This window comes from Equus quagga, chromosome 12, assembly GCF_021613505.1.
Source record: "Equus quagga isolate Etosha38 chromosome 12, UCLA_HA_Equagga_1.0, whole genome shotgun sequence".
Lineage (NCBI taxonomy): Eukaryota > Metazoa > Chordata > Mammalia > Perissodactyla > Equidae > Equus > Equus quagga.
The window spans coordinates 107,846,444-107,854,165 of record NC_060278.1 but is presented as its reverse complement, the minus strand read 5'-3'; positions in this window follow the sequence as shown (position 1 = coordinate 107,854,165).

The following is a 7,722-nucleotide window of genomic DNA, read 5'->3' as shown; positions in this document are numbered from 1 at the left end:
GTATGCCCATCTGTACGTCCGTGCATTCATTCCTTATCTCTCTGTCTCAGTCCCACTCTTCCCTACTGCCTTTGGGTCTCTATCAGCTTTGATCTCTCTGACTGCTTCCTCTTGTCTCTCTACCTCTCTCTGTCTCTGTTCCAGCCTTCCTCCCACCCCTCTCTCTCCCCTGCAGCTGATGTGGTCAGGGGGCTTCTTCTCTACACACCCTGCACCCCATGGAAGGAGTCTCCCAGACAAGGTGTGGTTGGATGAAATAGTCCAGTTCCCTCAGTTTACCTGGGGCCCCTCTCCTCGGACTTGCTTCTCCTCCTTATTTGCCACTGACAGGAAGGCACCAAGTCTAGGATTTGGAATGAGCAGCAACAGAGAGGGGCACTCTTTCCAGACTTTCCTCAGAACTTGGAATTCAGCAAATTCCACCACAGGCCCCCTGCGCATGCTGTTGCTGCTGCCTGGAGTGCCCCAGCTCTTCCCGTGACTTGTTCCTCCCTATCCCCCGAGTGCCTCCTTCTCAGAAGCCCACCACCAGCCCATATAAAAAGCACCCTTGTTTCTGTACCATTGCTCCTGTGGGCAACCCCCCCCCCCAGAACTGAGCCTGTGCTGTCTCTGGGGCTCAGATATGCCCTGTCACTCCCCTTCCTAACACCTCCAAAGGCTCCTGCCTCGTCTGCCAGAAGCTGGGCCCAGGAGCAGGAGTGAGGGAAAGCTCAAGGAGGGAGGGGCCAACACCTGATCATCACACCCATTGTGGGTGTCACGGAGTCACCCCAAGAGGCTGAGTAGGGAGGGCATGCAGATCATTTATCCTACAAACTGGACACTCGCAAGAACAAAAGAGGGTCTATCTCAGTGACATGGAGGCAACAGGTGTACCTGGGACTGTCCCAGGCAAACTAGGACGCTGCACCTCCTTTGTATAAAGGACTCCCTCAGGATGCTCCCTCTGGAGGCAGAAAAAGAAAAGGACAAGTCGCTGCCTCCCGTCTCCCACCAGGCAAAGATTTACCCAGTGCACCTGTCTCCCCTCGACTCCCCCTGCGTCTGGGCACAGAGCAGGGTCCTACGCAATTCCTGGTATCCACGCAGAGGCCTAGGCAGTGGGCAAGAAGTCAGGGACTTGAGCCCTCAGAGCTACTAGGGATCCGAGATGGGCAGGGACAAGTGTCCCGTGGGCAGGACCTCTGCTGCACGCGGAGGAGAGGGCGCCCCGGCACCCCGCCCCCACACCGGAAACGCGTGGGTGGAGGGAGCACCTGCTGCAGCCCTGGCCAGGCTGCCTCTGCTGTGGGTCCCTCTTGCTGAGACCTGCCCAGCATGAAGGACTAGAGCCGAGGAGTAAGTCCTGGTGGCAGATGGTCCTCCCGCCGAGGCTAGTGATGATGGCAAAGATACGGTCCTGCTCACTTTTAGAGCTGATGACTACAGAATTGGGCATCATGGTCCTTTCGATTCCTTGCCTCTGTTAATGGAGTAAGCAGTCACGGCACTGATTAGGGGTCCCTCTAGTGGCTGCCAGGAAGGTTACAACAGAGTCCCAGCATTTCTGGCAGAGACCCCTGAGCTCAGAAGGGGAAGGAGGCCCTCCTTGAAGGGGATGAAGCCGGGCCGCAGCTGAGCAGCGGGAGGCAGGGACCAAGTGTCTTAAATGTCTTGTTTCATCTTTAAAATCACATGAATTTTTCACTCTGTCCTCTCTAAGTTAATATAAAAACAACCAAGTCTACCCGGGGCTCCCCTTGAACAGCTGTGCCCCCTGCGGGGCGTCATGTACGCGCAGTGTGACCGTGTGCAGCCTGGCGCCCACAGATGGCGGCCCACCTCGTGGGGCCCTCTCCTCCACAGGCCCGGCCAGGCCTTGCTTCTCACCAGCCTCTCCTCTCTCTTCCGCTGCTGGACTTGAAAGATGTTTGCTCCACAGACTTTGGAACAGGACAGTAGTTGTCAGCTCTGCGACCAGACCCCCCAGTTCACATGGGGCCGTCCTTCTTTCACTTGTTGTCCTGGTATCATTATTAATAGCACGCTTCTCACTCTCCGAAGTACCCTTGTTTGGGTGATAAAGTCTCCCTGGTGTGATGGATAATTGTACATGTCGACTTGGCTGGGCCCTGCGATGCCCACAAAGCTGGTAGAACTGAATTCTGGGTGTGTCTGCGAGGGCATCTCTGGAAGAGATGGCGTTTCAATGGAAGACTGAGTAAAGAAGATGCCCTCCCCAGGGCTGGTGGGGGTCCCAATACCTGAGGGCCTGAGCAGAAGAGAAAGGCGGAGGAGGTGAATTCCGTCTCTCCGCCTGAGCAGGGTCGTCCACCTTCTCCTGCCCTTGGACGTCGTGCTCCTGGTTCTTGGGCTTTTGGACTCAGCCTGGCACTTCCTCCATCGGCCCCCCCGGTCCTCAGGCCTTTGGACTGGATGACACCGCTGGCCTCCCTGGGCCTCCAGATTGCAGGGGTAGATTGTGGGCTTCGTGGTCTCTGTAGTCACATGACCCAATCCGTATGACAAATCTCCTTTTCTGCGCATCCGCACACATCCTCTTGGTTCTGTTTCTCCGGAGAGCCCTGACTAACACAGATTCGGTACTGAGAGTGGTTCTAGAGGAACAGAATTCTAAGGAGGAGTTTTCTGAATTGATTCTAGGACTTCTGGAATTGGCTCTCTGATCCGATCAGATTTATAAGACGCTAAGGACTCTATTTCCAGTCGTAAGGAGAACACCGATAGTCCATGGGTGAACTATTTATAGAGATATGCAAACTATCTGCATCGGATACTCTGAATCAACGCCTTATAAGAAACAAGGAGCTAAGTGACTCTATGTGACACTTTCGAGCATTTTGGGAAAACTAAGGAATACAGTGATGTTAGTTGGTTGCTGTTAATGTCACTGGACAAGTCATGAAAGAAAAGGAGGCACTCAGGGATTCAGATTCCCGGCTCCAGCGCCCATCAGTGACCTCCGAGCTTCCAGCTGTGCCCTCATTTCCTGGAGCCCCAGGGCTGAGATTGCGGAAAGTCAGATGCAGAGCCTCATCCTGAGATGGGCGGAATCACACACAGGTTGGACTCTGGCCTCGCAGGTGGCCTGCTGTTACATTGAGGCGCTGCCTGGGGAGAATGGGAATCTGCGGGCTGGGCTGGGGGCATGCTGAGAGACCCTGGGGAGGCTGAGCAGGGCAGGAGGCTCTCGGGGCCACAAGCTGGCCCCACACACGCTGGCCCGTCTGGCATCTGCTGGCCCGGCACACGCTAGCCTGTCCGGCACATGCTGGCACATGGTGGGGGGCAGGAGTGCACTGGGCAGTGGGGCAGGCAGCCCGTGTGTGAGAGGCTCTCTATCTCTCTCTGTGTCTGCCTGTCTCTCTCTGCACATCTGATTTTTCTCAATAGTTCTCTGAGTCTGGCTGCCTCTCCCTCCCTTTCTGGCCCTCCTTCTCTCTGCTGACGTGATAAGAAAGCCTTTTATCACACCTCCCTCCGCTCTGCCACATGCCCAGCTTGGGGCCAGGCAGACAAGGCCGGCTCTTCCCTCACCCTCAGGAGGACACTGCTGGCCTCCTCTGCCTGGGGTGTTTGGCCTCCACATCTGCATCCGAGTTGGGGGTTAAAGTTCAGTGTTCTGGGCCTGGACAGGGGGAGGGAAGAAGGACTTCTGGTCACCTCTTGGTTCCAGGCCCCAGGGCCCATTGCCCCACGTTGCCTGAACCGGTGGCAGGGCCCAGCCAGCCCTCCAGCTTCCTGAGATGCGGGCAAAATGCTCGTAGGAACCAAGGCTGCCCTGACTGCAGACATTGCATGGACACCCAGATCTGGTTCCCTCCCGGGATTATACACAAATTCTAGCATGAGTTTGCAAGTCTTCCATCAAATTGTTTTTAAAGGCAGAGCTGAAAGACCCCCACCGCAGGCAGCTCCTGAGGACGTGGCTGAGTGGGGTGAAGTTCCTGCGACATTGTTCTCAGTCGTCTAAAAGTACCTGTGGATCTTCCGGTCTATTCTACACTCTATCCTTACAGATTTTGCTAAAGTACAATTTTTTAAAAAGGTAAGATCATGACTTTCATATACAAATATAAATAAACACGGATCAAAGATTTCATCGTGGTCATTCAGTGAGTGAGGAACCAGTAAGGAGCAAACAACCAGGTCCAAGGAGAATCCAAAAACGACAGTGAGGACGCTGAGGTGACCGTGCCTGATGAAGACACGCGGGCTTCTGGAGGGGCCGCCTGTGACCCCACAACGGTCGTCTGCTTTGCTGTGGACCAACACCAGTTTGCAGCGTGTCGCTTTCCTACAATATACGGAGTTGGAAAATAGCTCAAAGACAGTGAAAGGCACAGACACCCAGAGAGTGGGGAAACCCGGGCTGATGGGCTGGAAATTCAGTTTTCCCTGAGGACGTACCCCGTAAGTCTTCCACAGGTGTTCCCAACAGTTTGAACGGGAAATATTTGGGTTCTTTCGCCCCTTATCCCTGCAAAGCTGTCCGTGAAGTGCTCTCATTTATTTCCGGTGCCTCAGGGACAGGCTGCTGTCAGCTGCTGGGGGCGGTGCTCCCAGGACTCCGGAAGCCAGGACTAGCCCCCTGGGCTGTGACGAGGCTTGTGGTGTGCAGGCCCCCTTCCCAGCTCATTCCTGTCCTGTCCTGGGCTCCCTCCCCTTCAGCTCGTTTTTCCCTCCTCCTTCTTCTTTAGTTTATGTTTTTAAAAGTTGTGTTAAAAAGCACATAACAGAAAATTTACCATCTTAAAAGTTTCTAGTGTTCCGTTCCGTGGCATTAAGTGCATTCACCTTGTTGTGCAGCCGTCGCCACCATCATCTCCAGAACTCTTTCATCTTATAAAACTGAAACTCTGTCCTCATCGACGGATAACTCCCCAGCCCGCTCCCCCAGCCCCTGGTGCCCACGGTCCTGCTTTCTGATGGCCGGGCCCTCGTGGGCCAGCTGCCACGCACTGACCTTGCCCCGGGCCCTGTCACCTCCTCTCCCATTGTCTCTCCAGCCGGGCTCACAGCTTCCTGCTCTTCTAAGTCTCTGGGCCTGGGGATTAAGGTTGTAGATGGAATTAAGGTGGTTAATTAGCCAACTTTAAATGGGGAGATTGCCCTGGACTATCGGGGTTAGCCCAACGTAATCACAAAGTCCTTAAATCACATGTCCTTAAAATTGGAAGAGGGGAGTGACGTCAGCATCATGGTGGAGTGAACATGCCCGGGACTCTCTCCCCTCTAACACACAACAAAAAGGACATCCATACTCCAACAGAGGATATCCTAACACAACACGAAAATCTTGGAGAGACATGCAGGAGGCCTCTGAGAGGGAAGGAATGGGGGAGGAGATGTTCACTCGCCAGAACATCAAGGAACCCTGAGGGCCGGTGCAGCCCAGAGGGAACACCTCTACCAGGACCAGAGCTTTCCTGGGGGGGAGCAGTGACCTCACCAAGCTAACACCCCAGGAGAGCAGATAGCAAGAGCAGAGTGAGAATTGCTCCACTGCCTGGGCTCTTGGCTGAAGGCAGAGGGCTCAGAATAAGCAGCTCTCGACCCCCACCTAGTGGTTATAGGCAGTAACTGCAACCAAAGAATATCAGAATTGTAAGAGCAGAGATACCAGCTCTAGCAATATCAAACATTATATCAAATCTCCAGAGTAGAGAGAAAAAACAAGTACCAAAAATTCAGTCCTGAAGACACAGAAATATGAAATCTAAATGACAATGAGTTCAAAATAACTATCATCAGGGAGAAGGGGCAGAGCAAAATGGCAGGGTGAGCTGACCCAGGACTCTCTCCCCTCCAAACTACAACAAAGGACTGGAAAAAAAGCCTGAATTTCAGCTAATAAACCTAATGCCAGGACTCAGAGACCTACAGTATCAAAAAATGGAGGATGAAGACCCTGCTGCCGACCTCAGAGGAGCTGGAACGGGGTAGGAGAGAACTTCGCTCCCTCCCCTAGAGTCTGGGATTGCTGCCCGGGTCTGGGAAGGAGCAGGGGAGGGGCCGTGGGACTGGGGGATCATCCAGGACTCCCACCGCTGTTTCAGTAGAAACCCGCTGGCGGGGAAAGCTTCCATGTGTGGAGACCCCATCAGGCCAGGGCCCCAGGAGACCAGAGAACAGAACTGATCTAATCCAGATTGGCGCATGAGAAAAACTGCCCCTGCCCCCACCCTGGCAAAGCGCACTGGGCGCCGCCATCTTGCCCAAAGGCAGAGAGCTCAGAAAGTGTGGCTCTCGACCCCCATCTAGTGGCGACATGCTGTAACTGCAACTGAATTCTACCATCGTGCGAAAAAACCGCTCCTCTACCATCCAGCAATTTATAAAAGCCCCAGACCAGAAGGACAACAATAAAAACACAGAATTAAGTCCTGAGGACTTGGAAAGAGGTAAACTAAGTGAAAATGAGTTCAGAGCAGCTATAATCAAAAAACTCAATGGGGTAGAGAGAAAGATAGAGAAACAAGCCAATGAGTTCTGGAGTTACTTCACAAAAGAGATTGAAATTATAAAGAAGAATCAAACAGAATTACTAGAGATGAAAAACACAATGGACCAGATAAAACAGAATACGGATTCCCTGAATGCCCGTGTAGACATCATAGAGGAGAAAATTAGCATAATCGAAGATAGACAGGCTGCATGGCTCCAGACAGAGGAAGAAAGAGAACTAAGAGTTTAAAAAAATGAGGAAAATCTCCAAGAGATAGCAGATTCAATGAGGAGAAAGAATTTAAGGATCATAGGAATTCCCGAGAATGTGGAAAAGGAAAATGCAGCAGAAAGTGTGCTTAATGAAATTATAGAAGAGAACTTCCCAAATCTAGGGATTGAGGGAGAAAATGTGTGTAGAGGAAGCTTTCAGATGTCCTAGATTTGTCAATGTAAAAAGACCTCTGCAAGGCATATAGTAGTACAAATGGCAAAAATGAACGACAAAGAAAGAATACTCAGGGCAGCAAGACAGAAGAAAATAACCTACAAAAGAGTTCCTATCAGACTTTCAGCGGATTTCCCTACAAAAACCTTACAGGCTAGGAGAGAATGGAGTGATATATTCAAAACTTTAAAAGATAAAAATCTTCAGCCAAGAATACTCCATCCAGCAAGAATATCCTTCAGATATGAGGGAGAAATTAAATCTTTTCCAAACAAAAGTTAAGGGAATTTGTAACCAAAAGTCCTCCACAACAAGAAATCCTCAAGAAGGCTCTCATACCTGAAAAAAGAAAAAAGGGAGAAAGGGGTCACAAACCACAGAGTAGGGAGACAGATAAATAGAACCAGAATAGGATAGCAAATATTCAACTATAGCATTAGGATAAAGGTAAGGAAACTACCAAAGCAAAGATGATCTTATCACTCTAACTACAAACTCATAACACAAGTTGGAACAAGAAATGAAAATAATAATTTAGGAGGGGAAGAGCAAAGGGACTAAATCAGTCTAGGCCAAATAAGTAAGAGACCACCAGAGAATAGACTATATTATACACGAGATTCTAAATACAAACTTCAGGGTACCCACTAAACTAAAAAACAGAACAGAGCCACAAAACATAAATGAGGAAAAATCTAAGAACCCCAGCATAAGAAATTGCGGTATCAAATGGGTAGGATAAAGCACACAGGAAGAGAAAAGCAGGAAATCCAGATAATGAGCAACAGATTGACAGCTTTAAGTCCACATGCATCAATAATCAC